This window comes from Megachile rotundata, chromosome 10 (assembly GCF_050947335.1).
Source record: "Megachile rotundata isolate GNS110a chromosome 10, iyMegRotu1, whole genome shotgun sequence".
Taxonomy (NCBI): Eukaryota; Metazoa; Arthropoda; class Insecta; order Hymenoptera; family Megachilidae; genus Megachile; species Megachile rotundata.
This window is the reverse complement of record NC_134992.1, coordinates 13728996-13747981: the sequence shown is the minus strand read 5'-3', so window position 1 is coordinate 13747981 and position 18986 is coordinate 13728996. Positions and strand designations below refer to the sequence as shown.

The following is an 18986-nucleotide window of genomic DNA, read 5'->3' as shown; positions in this document are numbered from 1 at the left end:
ATTCCAAATGTCCCCAATTCCAATTTTCTCCAATTTCAAATTTCCCCAGTTTCCAATCCCCCAATTCCAAATTTCCTCAATTCCAAATCTCCCCAATTCCAAATTTCCCCAATTCCCAATCCCCCAATTCCAAATTTCCCCAGTTCCAAATCTCTCCAAATCCCACTTTCCCCAATTCCAAATCGCCCCAATTCTTGAATAACCTATCCTAAATAAATAATAAGTCATAGCCAAACCACTCTTCCGATACTCAGAAACAAGAACATCGTATTCTCATCTACCATTACTCATAAGGGCTAAGGTCGTCCTCCCCCACTACAGTAAGGATATATATATATATGTTCACTGACCATGGGTACATTCAGAAAGAGAATCAGTTTTGCTGCAAGTTAGCGAAGAGGTTTTTAATCCAATAAACTTTTAACATAGTAAAAATAGTTTTATTCCTCAACACAATTCCAAATCTCCCCAATTCCAAAGTTCCAAGCATACACCATAGTCGCACTTATGTCGCAAGCGATACGGTTCCACTTAGTCTCTCCTCATCGCGGAAGTGCAAAATTCCCCAGATCGGGTTCACAAAGAGGCACGTTGTCCAATCCGCGGCGAGTCAGACGTCTCGTGCTAAATGTAAAGTCGGTCCGTCCGCAGCCACTACCTAGAGAGCAGATGAGCGCTAATTGGTGTTAATTGGTGGCTCGCTCGGGGCCCCTCGTTCCCACGCCCGCGACTTTCATGCTCGCCTTTTTTTCCCTTACACCTCGTACATATATTCTAATTCGTCGGTCGGTTTCCACGTCGAAGCACCGCTTTTGTGCTGCCTCGAAGAAGTCGCCAGACGTTCCCTCTTTTGTCCGGGGCGTCTTAATCGGCGTGAGTCAGCTCCGTGAATTACGATCAGATAAAATTTCTATTATTCGGCCGTTTTCGTACGATTGAAACACCGTCGTTCAAAAGGGGGACGAGAATCGATTCGATCGGCCGTTAATAGATAAATGACGGACGACCGGCTACATGCTTGCCTTTGTACCAGACCAACTGCTGTACCGTTTAACTAACTCCGTTGTGTCTTCCTTGTCTTTTATGGTCGCGTTTATTGTTTGTTCTATGGAGAACGCGGAGCTGTACGCTTGTCAGGTGTAGTCAGACAGGTGGATGGTTGAAAGAAGAGGTCAACGGTATGTGGGATGACCTTGAACGAACAATTAATCTTGCGAGCGTAATTTGTATGGAAAACAGTAGATTTTGCGGTTCAATACATTCTTGAGTCCTTTAAACGAATTTATGTAGAAAAATATTTTTCAACATAAATATAATTTATGGGAGGTTAACATAATTGTAGGAGTTACTAGAAAGTTTCTATAATCCATAAAATAAAAAAAAAAAATTGTGTATGACCTTGCTGGGATTTGAACCACTGATCTTCAGATTGCAACGAATGTACAACTATCACATCTTTCAAAACAATTTACATAATTAAACAAGTAATAAAATTAAAAATAAAAATATCTCTAAAACCAAGAGCAAAAAATACTCTGAAACCCTACAAAAATTTCTTATTATTCAATAACAGTACTTGAAGAGTTTTAATAAACAGACCGTCACAGCAACGTAAAAACAAATTCGCATACAGGCATTCGTTAAGGTTCTTCTTAAAATTCCACAAAGCCTTGAACCATCTAGATTCTAGAAAGTACAGCGAATAATTTGGAAATCAAGTGCTGAACGGTAAGCAGTCGAATTTTCAGTATAATTAGAATCATATTTGATTTAATTGGACCGTTACGAAAAAACACGCGCAGGATGATATAATGCACCGCAATGAATAATGCATCGGGCGATTTTACGTAAGGCACTTTCACAAAATAAATCGGCGTAATCGCCGCGTGAATCTCGGCCGAAATTCAGGCACAAAGACGAGCATAAAGTACAGGCCAATGGGATTTACGATGAAAAATGATCGAACACGGGGCGAACGTTGTGGAATCAGCAAATATTTCACCAGCGCTTTCGAACAGCGGATTCATGAGAACCAAGTCATTCTGCTACGTCGAATATCAAACAGAGATCGTACGGTGAATCCAAATATCCAAATCTACCGATGAAATCATCGTTGAGGTTCGTCTACGGGCGGCCATTTTGTGGAACCTTCACAAAATGGATGTCACGTGCGATTGTTCTAATACAAACTATTTTTACGAAATAAGGTTGTTATACAGATGTTTAAGGATTGTTATGAAGACTAGTAAAAGCATTGTTCTACTAATATACTTTGCTGTAAGCAAACAATATTCAAACATAACAACAAACAAAGCGTTCACATTAGATGGAAAAGTGAGATATCTGAGCTTCCATCTTGCAGCGTCTGTGCCAGTAAATTATTTCAGATGCTCCAGATGAAATTCCAAACTATTCCAAATGAAATCCAAATTATTTCAGATGAAATGATGAAAGAAAAATGGTAAAAGATAGGAAATTGAAGGTTTATAAAGGGATTGTGTAAGAGTCGAAAGGAACTCTGCACTCTCGTTCAAGGTTCCCGATCGCTGCGAGTGCGGACGTTGGTCGCTGCTTAGTACGCGTCCTCACGTAGCACTCGTTCGATCTTTTCCGCGAAACCAAAGACACGTTGGCTGACATAGAGAAAGAGACGCGTTCTATTCGGCGTACGTAAGTACCTCTACGTGCACTTACCGATCAACACAATCGACGTGTACGCGTCCAGGGTCGCCCGAGCAAAGTTTTCTCAAGCGCGGACGCTCAGGAATTTGGAAATTTCACGATTGAGGAATTGTGTTTGGGCAGTTGGATATTGGAAGCTGGGAATATGGGGATTTGGGGGACTGTAGGGGAATGTGGGAATTTGGGGATGTGGGAGTTTGGGAGATTTGGGATTTGGAGGAGGTGGGATTTGGAGGAGGTGGGATTTGGAGGAGGTGGGATTTGGGAGCGAGGGGATTTGGGAGATTTGGGATTTGGGAGCGTAGGGATATGGGAGCGTAGGGATATGGGAGCGTGGAGATTTGGGGGCGTGGGGATTTGGGAGCGAGGGGATTTGGGAGATTTGGGATTTGGGAGCGTAGGGATATGGGAGCGTAGGGATATGGGAGCGTGGAGATTTGGGGGCGTGGGGATTTGGGAGCGTGGGGATTTGGGAGCGTGGGGATTTGGGAGATTTGGGATTTGGGAGCGTAGGGATTTGGGAGCGTAGGGATATGGGAGCGTGGGGATTTGGGAGCGTGAGAATTTGGGAGCGTGGCGATTTGGGAGCGTGGGGATTTGGGAGATTTGGGATTTGAGAGCGTAGAGATATGGGAGCGTAGGGATTTGGGAGCGTAGGGATTTGGGAACATGGGAATTTGGGAGCGTGGGGATTTGGGAGCGTAGGAATTTGGGAGCGTGGGGATTTGGAAGCGTGGAGATTTGGGAGCGTGGGGATTTGGGAGCGTAGGGATTTGGGAGATTTGGGATTTGGGAGCGTGGGAATGTAGAAGCGTGAGGATTTGGAAGATTTGGAATTTTGGAATATACGGGAGTTGGAGATTTATTGATTTAAGAACATAGAAATTTAGGAATGTACAAATTACTAATACAGAAATTTGTAGACACAAAAACTTGAGTATATATTAACTTGCAAACGTAGAACCTCACTATAGTACCTCAAGACCACACCAATCCACTTACACTAAAATTTCAACAACGTAGAAAGCCATTCAAGTCATCAAAGAACATAGTAATTCAAAGATAAAAATGTTTAAGAATTCGACAATCGAAATGCACGTTCCACCTCTGCGATCTTCGACGATTTATGATAGCCGGCTTACAAACGCATCTATTCTTGAATCGCAGTTACGTTGACGCAGTGAAAGGGGAAATTCGTCGAGAGCGGACAGGCGGCGATTTTCTGCGGGACACCCACGCGAATTCCTAGATCAGCGACCACCATGTCTTAAATCTTCCTTGTTCTCATCGTAATTGCGTCCACTTTCTTCGAGGATGGTCACGTTTGGAATTTATCTATCAGGGATCTGGTTGTACAGGAACACACGCATTGGATGCAGAAATGTGGGAATGTGGAGATTTAATAGGAGAATTAGGGAATAGGAATTTATACAGGGTGTTTTACAACTAGTCCCTGAAATGGTGGATAGCTGACGTGATTCTGAATAAGATTTCCCTTTGCAGAAATGAGGTTTGAAGCTTCGTTTTTGAATTATTAAGGAAAAACACGGGGCCAATCAGAGCGCGAGACGCGTGCGCAGGCGCGAGACAGCTCCGCCTAGCGGCTGAGCGCGCGCAATCCTCGCGCTCTGATTGGTCACGTGTTTTTCCTTAATAATTCAAAAACGGAGCTTCCGAGCGAATTTTTGCAAAGGGAAAAGTTGTTCAGAATCTCGAACCCCATCACCCAATTCAGAGAGTTTCACTAGTTGTGGACACCCTGTATTTGGAAGTTGAGGGTGTGAATATTTAACCGCTTAACCTATAATTCTTTATTCCATTTTTGCAAAGGGAAATCTTATTCAGAAACAACTCCCCTCATTTCAAGGACCTACACTTGAGACACCCTGTATAGTTAGTATAAACCCAGTATAATTTAAGGAATTGGAAATTTGTAAAATTGATTCGAGCGAACCAGAAGTCAGAATCGAGACTAAAGTACCTCGCAATACACGAATCTATATACACGACAATAAGAAGATTAATTGAAGGTAACCTAAAGTTCCAAACCACGGTCAGAATTCTTTTGATCGTGCCTTACCCTTGACCTTACATCCCCGAAGGTCCCTAAGCACGGTTGCGATAAATTCGAGCGTCGATCCACCGGGTTGTTCCTCGGAAATTCCGCGACGATCCCGGTGAAGGGAGGAATCCCCGGTTCCCAATTAGCCGGTCGGCTAATAAATCTCCGCCGGTGTCCAGAGAACCGTAGAAAGCCGGGGAGGAAAAAAGGAGCCGTGAGGAGGAAGCGGACACGAACCGAGACCGAGGAAAGAACGAAAAGGGATTCTCGAGCGACAGGGGACGAGGAGAAAGAAGAAGAGAATCCTACGATGCTCGAGCCACTATTCACGGGGGCACAAGGCCAGCAGAAAACGCTTGGTGCGATGTCCGCGGACTGTTGGTTGAACGAGGATGCAGACGATGCTGACGATGATCGTTCGTGCCGATGCTGCCTTAACTGCAGACGCCGGGGAACTGTTCTTTCTGGAGGATGCTTCTTGCGATTCTGTACTATTATTCTTTCTTGTGTGCTGTTTTAATACCTTCGATGCTAAATTCCATCATCCTCAAATCCAAGTGTTCCAAAATTTCTTGATGCTAAAATCCATGTTCTCCAAATTCCATCATTGCAAATTAGAATGCCACCAAATTCCATGAGTTCCAAATCCTAATGTCCCTCAGTTTAAGTACCCCAAATTCCATCCTTGCAAATCTGAATACCTCCAAGTTCCACCATCCCCAAATTCCATCATCCTAAATTTGAATACCTCCAACTCCCAATATCCCAAAATTCCATTATTCTCAAATCTAAGTGCCCCAAAATTCCATGATCCCCAAATCCAGGTTCTCCAAATTCCATCGCTGCAAATCTGAATGCCCCCAAATTCCTTCAATCCCAAATCCTAATGTCCCTCAGTCCAAGTGCCCCAAATTCCATCCTTGCAAATCTGAATACCTCCAAGTTCCACCATCCCCAAATTCCATCATCCCAAATCTGAATACCTCCAACTCCTAATATCCCAAAATTCCATCATTCTCAAATCTAAGTGCCCCAAAATTCCATGATCCCCAAATCCATGTTCTCCAAATTCCATCACTGCAAATCTGAATGCCCCCAAATTTCACCATCCCCAAATTCCATCATCCCAAATCTGAATACCTCCAACTCCCAATATCCCAAAATTCCATTATTCTCAAATCTAAGTGCCCCAAAATTCCATGATCCCCAAATCCAGGTTCTCCAAATTCCATCGCTGCAAATCTGAATGCCCCCAAATTCCATCAATTCCAAATCCTAATGTCCCTCAGTCCAAGTGCCCCAAGTTCCATCCTTGCAAATCCGAATACCCCCAAGTTCCACCATCCCCAAATTCCATCATTCCAAATCTGAATACCTCCAACTCCTAATATCTCAAAATTCCATCATCCTGAAATCCAAGTGTCCCTAATTCCATCATCCCAAATCCATGTTCTCCAAATTCCATCAACGCAAATCTGAATGCCCCCAAATTCCTTCAATCCCAAATCCTAATGTCCCTCAGTCCAAGCACCTCAAATTCCATCCTTGCAAATCCGAACACCCCAAAATTCCACCATCCCCAAATTCCATCATCCTTTAAACAACTTTAATCCAGAATATCCTTAGCTACCAAACATCCAAAACTCTTCCACCAAAATTGTATCCACTTGTACTTTGATCCATTCAGAAAGTATCAGACCTACTATGAACCCCATAAAAGAGTTTCCTTACTATATCTCAGTATCTTTAAAATAAAAAAATGTAACTCTCCAACAAGGTCATAATTATAATCCCAGTACCGTACCCGTTCTCGCTGCATCATTCATCGGCCAACGGTTGTTCAAGTACATATCAGATCCCATGTGTGTTTCCGCGTTCCCGATCATTGAATTTCATCCGAATCGTATTCCGTGTCTCATTAATATCGCGGGAGCTCTTCATAATTCGCGGTACGACAAGCTGGATTATTAATCGCGGAGGTTCGCGACAAGCAACGAAACGATCCCGACCCGAAGTCATCGATTAAAGGTAGCAAGGGAAATTGTTGGCCCGTTTGACGCGGCAGGGGTGCCCCGGGGAACGTTCGCGTTTACGATGCAGATTTACGCTCGCAGCTCGGACTTATTGGTCAGGTGGCTGCTGGCGGGACACGCATCGTTCTGCTCACAGGTGTACTGTATCTTGTATGCAAATTACGGAAAGAGAGAGAGAGACTGATCTTGGTCTGTCGTCTTGGTTTGGATGCTCTGTTGAATTTGGGATTTTGGGGATGTTGGAAGATGGAGATGGAGATTGTGGGAGATTGCAATTTGGGGTACTGGGATTTGGAGGGATTAGGATTTGGGATGATGGAATTTGGGGATGGTGGAATTTGGGGATAGTGGAATTTGGGGGTGTTCAGATTTGCAAGGATGGAATTTGGGGCACTTGGACTGAGGAACATTAGAATTTGAGATTGATGGAATTTGGGGGCATTCAGATTTGCGTTGATGGAATTTGGAGAACAGGGATTTGGGATCATGGAATTTCGGGACACTTGGATTTGAGAATGATGGAATTTTAGGATATTAGGAGTTGGAGGTATTCAGATTTGGAATGATGGAATTTGGGGATGGTGGAATTTGGGGGTATTCAGATTTGCAAGGATGGAATTTGGGGCACTTGGACTGAGGGACATTAGGATTTGGGATTGATGGAATTTGGGGGCATTGAAATATGCAATGATGGAATTTGAAGAACATGGATTTGGGGATCATGGAATTTTGGGACACTTAAATTTGAGGATGATGGAATTTTGGAATATTAGGAGTTGGGTATATTTGGATTTGGAATGATGGAATTTGGGGATGCTGGAACTTGGGGGTATTCAGATTTGCAAGGATGGAATTTGGGACACTTGGACTGAGGGACATTAGAATTTGAGACTAATGTAATTTAGGCGCATTCAGTTTTGCAATTTGCAATTTGGAGAACATGCATTTGAGGATGATGGAATTTGAAGTACTCGAACTTCCTCATATCAGTATCTCATAATGAACTTCCTGGTATACTAGTATCTTCAGCATACTTCAGCATACTAGTATCTACCTTCATAACCCTCGAATCCCCCAAACTTCACAAATTCATAATCCCGAAATTTGCTAACTATCAATTTCATCATTTCACAATTAGAACATCATTTAAACATCGCCTTAGAAGTAAAACTTCCTCACAGCGCACATCAATGTACCTCCCTTCTGCACACAGGTGTACAATATCGTGTATGCAAATGAGAAAAGAAGACCAACAGAGAGACCTAAAGAAAGAGAAAGAGTCGCCCCGGTTTGGGCAATACCCTGTGCCTGTTGGTTCGCAGCCTTTAGGTTGCCTTCGGATCGTGTGTGTGAACCCGCTGCGAGGATCGCATACCAAACGTTGTCCTTCCTCTTCTCTCTTCTTCTCGAGTCAAACTCTTCCTTTTCTTCTCCTTCTTCGTTGTTAGTTAGCCTGTACGAGTCGCTGCCGTTGCCGGCGTGTCTCCCGAACCACGTTTTCTGTTGCTTGTACAGCCTCGATTCTTCGTCGCGACCTCACGTGCGCTTACGTTTGTGTGAGAACTTGAATGTGTGTGTGGGTTGCATGGTGGGACGTACAGGTATGTCGGTGGATTTTAGAGGTAATTTTTTAATGAATACAGGAGAGTTGATATACTGGCATTGTTTATATTGTCTTCCTTAGGTGTTTTCTATTACATACTGATAGTAAAACTATCGATATTTTATTGGGATTCAGTGTCGATGAGATACTGATAGATTGTATGATCGAGTATTTAGTTTTTGCGTTTTGAGAGATCGAATCGTGTGTTTTGTTATATTGTAAAAGTCTTATAGTCTCATAGAAATAACTGCATAATTGTCCTTAACCTTAAGCTTAATTAAAATAAATAATTGAGTGCTATGAACATTGAGACCTTACAGATTATAGATTAGGTTATAATACAATTTCGTACCATTAAATTAAAAATATAACAAAAATAATCTTATAAGCACTTTATAAAAAATAAACAATCTATATCTTTCGTTTCACAACCACTTTGTGCTGTCAGATAAATGTTACACAACAAAAGACTCACAATTACATTTTGTTAATCACCAAACACTTCAGCTGTCATTAATAAATGAACTGTCATTACTTAACAGATAAAGCGTCAACTCGATCATGTCCCATAAAAATTTGTTCCATAAAATATAAAAATAACTCCCAGTTTGATTAGCTCCCAAACTCATCAGCAGTTCAAAGAATTTCAAGAAAAACAAAGAAAGTTTCCCGTTTTTCAGCGCGTAAATCTTGGTCGACGTCCTCTGATTGCGATCCCCTCGAGCAAACGAGAGAACAATTTTGGTGTTGTTCGCCGATTAACGACCGCCACGAGTACACCTTTTGACAAATCGATGCTGCTTCCGTATCTGCGTCAGTTGCATGATTTATATGCGCGGGTTTAGAATCGAGTGGACCGTGTGTGTGGCCATCGAGAAAATATAAATGAAGAGCCAGGTGTATCTGTCTATCGAGGTGCTCGGTGTCCTCGGTCGAATTTATCGCGTTGCATAACATCACATTTGTTCTTTGCGTGAATATAGGTGCTTTTTAGTGTTTGGGGTGAAGGTTGGGGTTTGTGAAGGTTTGAGAGGTGATTTTGGGGTTTTGGGATTTGGGAATTTAGGTAGTTGGGATTTAGAGATGTGTGGATTGCGAATTTTGGGGTTTGGAAGTTGGGGGATTTGGGGATTTGGGGATTTGGGGATTTGGAGATTTTGGGATGTGTGGACTGCAAGTGTTGAGGGTTTGGAAGTTGAGGGATTTGGGGATTTGGAGATTTAGGTATTTGGGGATTCAAAGATGTGTGAATTGCAAGTTTTGGGGTTTGGAAGTTGGGGGATTTGGGGATTTGGGGATTTGGAGATTTTGGGATGTGTGGACTGCAAGTGTTGAGGGTTTGGAAGTTGAGGGATTTGGGGATTTGGAGATTTAGGTATTTGGGGATTCAGAGATGTGTGAATTGCAAGCTTTGGGGTTTGGAAGTTGGGGGATTTGGGGATTTGGGGATTTGGGGATTTGGAGATTTTGGGATGTGTGGACTGCAAGTGTTGAGGGTTTGGAAATTGAGGGATTTGGGGATTTGGAGATTTAGGTATTTGGGGATTCAGAGATGTGTGAATTGCAAGTTTTGGGGTTTGGAAGTTGAGGGATTTGGGGATTTGGGAATTTAGGGATTTGAGGATTTTGGGATGTGTGGATTGCAAGTTTTGAGGGTTTGGAAATTGAGGGATTTGGGGATTTGGAGATTTAGGTATTTGGGGATTCAGAGATGTGTGGATTGCAAGCTTTGGGGTTTGGAAGTTGAGAGATTTGGGGATTTGGAGATTTAGGTATTTGGGAATTTAGGCATTTGGGGATTCAGAGATGTGTGGATTGCAAGATTCAGGGTTTGGAAATTGAGGGATTTGGGGATTTTGGGATTTGGAGATTTTGGGATGTGTGGACTGCAAGTCTTGAGAGTTTGGAAATTAAGTGATTTTGAGATTTAGCGATTCAGGGATTGTAGGATACGTGAATTTCAGATTTGGAGTGCTCGTAAACTGAGAGCTTTGGCAACATTAAGTGAATTTGGCAACCTAGGGATTTGAAGACTTGAGAATTTGAGGATCTACAATTTGTGGATCTAAAATTTGAGAACCTCAGAATAAAAATTCTATCAGTTATACTTTATTTTTGCACCTTTGTTCCTGACAAGAAAATATGAGGTTAAAATATTTCCTTTCAGATTTATGTTAATACAGCATCAATTACGCAAATGTGTGTATCTAACATCAGATAACAATAATTAAATATTAACAGCTGTCAATTTCGATAATCCGGTCGTTTCGATAAAAGAACCTGATTTAATTCGCTCGTGGCTGTTTATTAAGCCGGAAAGATGATCAAATTAGTTGTCGAATAACGGCTTCTGTTATTCACGAGATGATGCAGCGTTCGGTCAATGACTTCTCTCTGTTATTTCCCGACGCAATTAGCACGAGACTTAATTTGCAAGTATTATTCATCGCTGAGCCTCACCTTCTGTTTCAAACTCGAAATTCATACGAGTTATCCGGGAACGTTAACGGTGTGGGAGATTTAATCCACAAATTCGATGCTTCTGTTCTTCATATTTGTTATTATAAGCTGCTAATTTTGCAAATGTGCATCTTTTTATTTTTATGATTTTTGGTTGGTAAGTTTTCAAGGTTCTAAGATTATCGTCCTTTAAATATTCATGTTCGAAATTTTAAGATTCTTAAATAGATGAAAGTTAATAAATTTTAATAAATTATCATACTTCGAAATTTTTAAATGTTCAAATTGTAGTCTTTAAATACTCAAATATGCAAATCCCTGCATCCCACGCCCCCAAATCCCAAATCTCCCAAATCCCCACGCTCCCAAATTCCCACGCTCTCAAATCCCCACGCTTCCAAATCCCAAATCTCCCAAATCCCCACGCTCCCAAATCCCTACGCTCCCAAATCCCCGCGCTCCCAAATCCCTACGCTCCCAAATCCCCACGCTCCCATATCTCTACGCTCCCAAATCCCCACGCTTCCAAATCCCAAATCTCCCAAATCCCCACGCTCCCAAATCCCCACGCTCCCAAATCCCTACGCTCCCAAATCCCCACGCTCCCATATCTCTACGCTCCCAAATCCCCACGCTCCCATATCTCTACGCTCCCAAATCCCCACGCTTCCAAATCCCAAATCTCCCAAATCCCCACGCTCCCAAATCCCCACGCTCCCAAATCCCCACGCCCCCAAATCTCCACGCTCCCATATCCCTACGCTCCCAAATCCCAAATCTTCCAAATCCCCACGCTCCCAAATCCCAAATCTCCCAAATCTCCACGCTCCCAAATCCCCACGCCCCCAAATCTCCACGCTCCCAAGTCCCAAATCTCCCAAATCCCAAATCTCCCAAATCCCAACTCCTCCAAATCCCACACCTCCGAAATCCCAGCTCCTCCCAAATCCCGCACCTCCCAAATCCCAAAATTCCCACATCACCATCTTCCCCAAATCCCCACCTTCCCAAACCTCACCCCACATCTCCCCTCTCGAAAATCGTAAAATCAAGTGGTCTAACACTCCATCTTATATCTCCATCTCGTATCGAGTTCCAAACACGCCGAGTATGTCGAGTAAGTAGATTAGTCCGGCTACTTTAATCGGCCAGACTTTCTCACGCTTTAATAAAGTCCGTCGCGTCGTTCACTGGAAGCATTAATGGTTAAACGTTGATCGACTTAAACGAAGCAGTCAGACCCGGTCTCGCGATTGGCCGCGAGCACAAATAATCCGGAGGCGTTAAATTTCCCAGGTAACGTCGCCCGCCACAATTAGCACCGCCATATTAAACGAACGATCGAGACTCGAAAATGCCCACGAAGAAAAACTTGACGCCTCGCTCCGACAACTTTGCTCCGCATGATAAATCTCGATAATTACAGGCCCGATAATAGTCCGTGTAATGATAAACGATAGTCGTCTAAGTGGACGGTGGATAAAAACCGCGGCGAGCCGAAATGATGGTAGTCGATGGCACGCCTCGAATATCCTCGGGGGATTCGGGACGCACCTGTAGCCTTTTTATCTTCGTTCAGAGTTCACGGTTCTTCTGACCTAAATTTTGGATAACGGAGATGTTTGGTAAATTCCGGGGTATTTTTATAGGGAACTGGAGGTTATTCGGGTGAGTAGATTTATGGAACTCGACAAAATGGCGGATTATAGGTTTCTCATTTTAAATGACAAAATTTATTACAAAGTTCTTGATTTAACAGAAGTGTTTGTTAAATATATTGCAGGATTTTTTAATCGGGAATTAAAGCTTATTCGGGTGAGTAGATTTATGGAACTTGACAAAATGGCGGATCATAGGTCTTTCATTTTAAATGACAAAACTTGTTACAAAGTTTTTGATTTAACAGAAGTGTTTGTTAAATATATTCCATGCTTTTTCAATCGGGAATTAAAGCTTATTCGGGCGAGTAGATTTGCGGAAGTCGACAAAATGGCGGATCAAAGGTCTTTCATTTTAAATGACAAAACTTATTACAAAGTTTTTGATTTAACAGAAGTGTTTGTTAAATATATTCCTGGCTTTTTTAATCGGGAATTAAAGTAAATTCGAGCGACTAGATTTGCGGAAGTCGACAAAATGGCGGATCATGGGTCTCTCTTTTTAAATGACAAAACTTGTTACAAAGTTCTTGATTTAACAGAAGCGTTTGTTAAATATATTCCTGGCTTTTTTAATCGAGAATTAAAGTAAATTCGAGCGACTAGATTTACGGAACTCGACAAAATGGCGGATCATGGGTCTTTCACTTTAAATGACAAAACTTATTAAAAAATTTGTAATGTATGTCAAAAAATGTTTGTAAAAGTGTATTTCAACTTTCGTGAAGTTAAAGAAGAATGTCTTAGGCAGTTCACATATCTCAGTTTATTTATTTTTCTACTTTGGTTCAAGTTCAAATATGTGATCATCAAACGTCCATAAACACAGTGTAAAGCGATGGACGCCATTAGAGTTATTCGAAAATAACAGACGCTGTTAAATTTGAGTCAACATTTTCTTAACATGGTCTTTTTATAATTTTCAAACAATTATTCTGATTTAAAATTTGTATTAAAAAATGTATTAGTAAATCTTTATTTAAAGAATAAGTTATTCTTGGTTTTCAGTTACGTATATTTTCTTCGTTCGTTTCAAGATTATTTTAAGTAATACCTCCTTTCATTTTATTTTGTTTCTTGTTTCTTTGTCGAATCCCTCGCTTATATCTTCTGTGTTTCAACATTCTGTGGCCTCGGATTTTTCAATTTTGTTTTAGACAGAAGTTTTTAAAAGATCTTTTCTGTAAACAGGTTCTTTAGACTTTTGTAATTTGTTGGACGTTTGTTTCTGTTCAGTATGAATGCTTGATGATGTACGCTGTGAATGATTTGTAAAGAAATAGTTTGAGATTACGAACATTACGAGACACGAAACAATCTTAATGATCAATTCTGAATAAACAGTGAATGCTCAGGAAATATGAAGACGCAGGAAAAAGGCTTTACCGTTACATTTTTTAATTAGTTTTTAAGTTTGCGACTTCAGAACGATAATTTGTAAATGTATCAAATTTATTATTGAAAATTTGCATGTTTTAAAATGTGGAAATTTTTAATAGAGAAGTGTAGATGAATTTAGACAGACAACGTAGACAAACAGTTTGATCGTAGAACGAGTAGTCGGACATCTATTCCCGACACGATATGCACAGAGGCTCGTAAAGTCTCATATGTGGGCGCCTCTATCAATGAATCGACGTCACGGTTGCTGAACCCACGTGGACATCGTCATACGCGTTGGCTGACAATGAGTTAGCTTTTGTCTGTCGAGGGTGGTGAAATTGAAAACTGTTAGATAATTCAATTGTCGCCGAAGTGTATAAAACATGAATAACAGTTATGTGACACGTATCAATTTGAGAACCAACCAAAGGATCGGTCCGTTTTCCTTAATAATTCAAAAACGAAGCTTCAAATCCCATTTCTGCAAAGGGAAATCTTATTCAGAATCACGACAGCCGCCCTCTATTTCAGGGACACTAATTGTGAGACCCCCTGTATTACAATGAACGAGTCACGATAAAAATTCTCTCCAATACAACTTAAGAATCGAATATCGACCCATTCCAGATAAAACAGTCTAGACTCCACAGAAAATGCGAAGTGTGGGAAAGGCTGTCGATGAAAAGAGCGCGGAAATTATCGGGCACCGAATCGAGGAGTGAGATGCCTCGAGGAACTCTCGTCGACGAGGACGCGAATACGAAATAACGACGGGATGAAACGGGAGAGGTAGACACGTGGTTGGAGAAAGGAAAGACTCGAAACGTAGGTAAAGTATCTATAGTCTGCAAGAAGACACACATAGACGGGTCCAGGATTGTGCAAAAGCTTGCCGTACTCTCATCTCGCTGATCGTTTCCTGTGCCATTATGCTACCGCTGGAAAGGCGGTTGTATTCCTTCTTACGTATGCCGCTATTGAAATTGCAAACGGAGAAAGTCGAAGGACGATTGCTCGTCGGACGATGCATGCTTGTTTGTTTCTTTCGTTTGCATCGAAACACTCTGCCCATTAACGGGGATCTGTAATTTCGAGCCCAGCTCCAAATTATTGCTGCATACGGCAACTTCGGAGCAGGGGTTTAGAATTAGAATAGGTCTGCAAGGTTAATCGTGACCTTTGCATTCTTTTTCTTGCTTTGCGAGGTTGAATGTTCAGGTAAATGGAGATGGTTCTTATTGGTTAGTTTATTCTGTTAGGTGTTATTTGTTTATTTTGCATAGTTAATTGTGACCCATGTGTATTGTGATGAATGTTTTGTAAGTGTTGCAAACTTTCCAAGTGCCCCGAGTTCCAAAATATCCCAAATTCTACAAGTTTGCTAAATTATTAAATTTTCCAAATTCTCGAAGTTTTCCAAATTTCTCTAATTCTTCAAATTTCCCAAATTCTACAGCTCCCTCAAATTTTCTAATTTTTCTATATTTACCAAATTCTCCAAATTCTCCAAATTTCCAAAATTCTCCAAATTCCTCAAATTCTCTAAATTTTCTAAATTCCTCAAATTTCCCAAATTTCCCAAATCTTTAAATTCCCCAAATTTCCTAAATTCTTTAAATTCTTCAAATTCTCCAAATTCTCCAAATTCTCCAAATTCTCCAAATTCTCTAAATTCTCCAAATTCTCCAAATTCCCTAAATTTTCTAAATTCCTCAAATTTCCCAAATTTCCCAAATTTCCCAAGTTTCCAAAATTCTCCAAATTCCCCAAATTTCTCAAATTCTTCAAATTCTCCAAATTCTCCAAATTTTCCAAATTCCCTAAATTTTCTAAATTCCTCAAATTTCCCAAATTTCCCAAGTTTCCAAAATTCTCCAAATTCCCCAAATTTCTCAAATTCTTCAAATTCTCCAAATTCTCCAAATTCTCCAAATTTTCCAAATTCCCTAAATTTTCTAAATTCCTCAAATTTCCCAAATTTCCCAAATTTCCCAAGTTTCCAAAATTCTCCAAATTCCCCAAATTTCTCAAATTCTTCAAATTCTCCAAATTCTCCAAATTCTCCAAATTCTCCAAATTCCTCAAATTCTCTAATTTTTCTAAATTTCTAATTTTCCTAAATTCCCTGAAATTTCCAAATTTTCCAAATTTTCCAAATTCCTTAAATTCCCTAAATTCCCCAAATTCCCCAAATTCTCCAACTCTCTCAAATTTTCTAATTTTTCTAAATTTCCCAAATTTCCTAAATTCTCCAAATTCCCCAAATTCCCCAAATCCCCCAAATTCCCCAAATTCCCCAAATTCCCCAAATTCCTCAAATTCTCTAATTTTTCTAAATTTCCAATTTTCCTAAATTCCCCGAAATTTCCAAATTTTCCAAAATTCGAAAATCCCTAAATTTCGCTTTCAGATTGAAACGGTACGAATTGGCATCAACGACCCAACCCCTCGCACGTCATAGCCACCGTGTCCCCATTCTCGAAATGTTCGAAAGGCACCCGAGTGAATCTCGGCCGAAAGAGAAGCGGAGTTTCGCAACAATACAAGCAGAGCCCCGGTCGGCCCGTTGGAAAAGACTTCCACGGGGGCCATTGTGTATCGCGATGCCGATCGCAGAAAATTTCTAGCCCGATTCCTTTGTCGATGCGGGGCGCGCGAGAGCTATCGAATCCAAAGGATTTCCGGTCTGTTGCTTCTCTATCGGCGAGTCGTTACGTAGAATTCCAGTTTGGTTCCAGTCGCTTGGCAACACCTCCTCCTGTTCCTTCGCTTCTTTTCTTCCTATTTGGCTGACCTCCAACTAACAAATTCCTATGGATTTCTACTCTCCTCTCTTTTATTTCTACGTCTGTCTATCCTTGCAATGTTAACGTTTAACCAAGTGTAACTTCGCGATGGTCCATCGGATCGGATGCGTGGATACGGGTTGATTCATCGCATCGTGAGAATGTATCTAATGAATCATTGCTGGGATATTCGATGACATGCTACTTGCGAGAATTGCCACTGGTGTATCAATTTTTAGATGAGGTCGAACAAAATTACTACATAAATTTAATATTAATATTGTACCCTTGTATGTGACTCTGAAACGTGTTGCTGTCAAAATTTCATGACATAAAATTATACTCAAACACTACTTCTGTTGCATCAATTTTTAGTTTGAAGCTTGAAGAACATGGCTCATAATCATTTCGATAATATTTTTAATAGAAAATGCCTGGTTACTTGTTACAGTGAATGTTGACAGATTTTGAAACAAGTAAACGTCTGTCAAAATTTCGTGACACAAAATTATTATCAAATACTACTTATGTTGCATCAATTTTTAGTTCAAAGCTTGAAGAACATGGCTCATAATCATTTCAATAATATTTTTAATAGAAAATGCCTGGTTACTTGTTACAGTGAATGTTGACAGATTTTGAAACAAGTAAACGTCTGTCAAAATTTCATAACACAAAATTATTATTAAATACTACTTCTGTTGCATCAATTTTTAGTTTGAAGCTTGAAGAACATGGCTACATAATCATTTCGATAATATTTTTAATAGAAAATGCCTGGCTACTTGTTGCAGTGAATGTTCACAGACTTTGAAACAAGTAAACGTCTGTCAAAATTTCGTGACACAAAATTAATATTAAATACTACTTGTGTTGCATCAATTTTTAGTTTAAAGCTTGAAGAACATGGCTACATAATCATTTCGATGATATTTTTAATAGAAAATGTCTGGTTACTTGTTACAGTGAATGTTGACAGATTTTGAAACAAGTAAACGTCTGTCAAAATTTCGTGACACAAAATTAATATTAAATACTACTTGTGTTGCATCAATTTTTAGTTTAAAGCTTGAAGAACAAGCCTACATAATCATTTTTCTCCTACACGAATGAAGCTATAAAGAAACAACGTAGCAATGTCTCGGAATGTGGTCAAAGCTGTACATTCCAAGTCCTCCTTAGCGTCCCCTTGAAAACTTGTCGGTACACGTGGTATTTGCTTTCCATATATTTTTTTATTGCGTGCCCATCCCATAATTGAATTAGCTCGGTCCGCGCTAAATGCTCGAAGAAGAAGCGTATACGTGCAAGAAAAATGAAAAAAGGATCGTGGAAAAAGGGGATCCTTCACGGAAAGGAAGCAATTTAAGGGTCTCTGTTTATGCCCCCTAAGGCACTCGAGAGGCCCACCCTTTGTCGCCGTCGAACGGACCCCGGTCCTCTTAGAGTCTCACGAGCGAGTTATGAAATATACAAACACGCTAGTGCTCTTCAAATAATCCGCTGCTGCCTTTCTCTTCTGTATATCGGCGAACACACTTATTTCTTCCGTGGTTCGAGCACACACGAGATGGTAGCTCGGTCCGTTACGTCCTGAACGAGGACCCTTGACGTTCGCTGCCCGATTGTGTACCTCTTGCGAGGGAAACACGTCGTCATGCTTGTTCACGAGGATCTCGAAATCAGCCGTTCGTCTCGACGTAATTACTCGAACGGTGACACGTCACGTGGGTGGGATGTTCGTTTACCGAAAAACTACTCGACCCTTTTTAATTACTGTAAGATAGATTGCTGGCGCGACAGGTTGTTTGGTCTTCAGTGGCTCCTTTAGTGGCGATTGGAAAACGGTTTACACTGGTACATGTGGAGGGTTAGTGTTCCCACTGTTTAGGACCTAAACAGCAGAGTTTAGGTAGATTTATGTGAACCTGAGGGTGGTGCACTTAGCCTATGACATTTGAGAAGAAACATAGAAACTCAACATCATAGATTCTCCAATTTGCAAAACCCACAATGTTATTCCAAAAATGCGCCATTATCGAAACGCGAGCTAGAATCCACGAGTCCCGCCAGTTAAAAATGCGTCCTACCATAAAATATAGCTGTAAAATCATTTTCGACGCGGTAAAGGCTGCCTTTCATCGTTTCTACGGATAATTTCGTCATTACCGTCTCCGGTGATTGAATACTACGGTACACACAATCTTTTCCGAGAGGAGCATATCGAAAACGCTGACTGCATTTAGCGACCCCCTGGGAATTCCTCTTCATCGTCCCACTCGATTCTCTCATCGCGGATAACATAAAATATCGTGGAGG

The 18986-nt window shown here is 40.9% G+C and overlaps 1 protein-coding gene across 2 annotated transcripts in view; it reads right to left on the bottom strand.

Annotated features, from left to right (window-relative positions):
• The window catches only part of Ser (protein serrate), a 75160-nt gene that overhangs the window by 22745 nt on the left and 33429 nt on the right, over positions 1-18986 (bottom strand). The window lies entirely within an intron of this gene.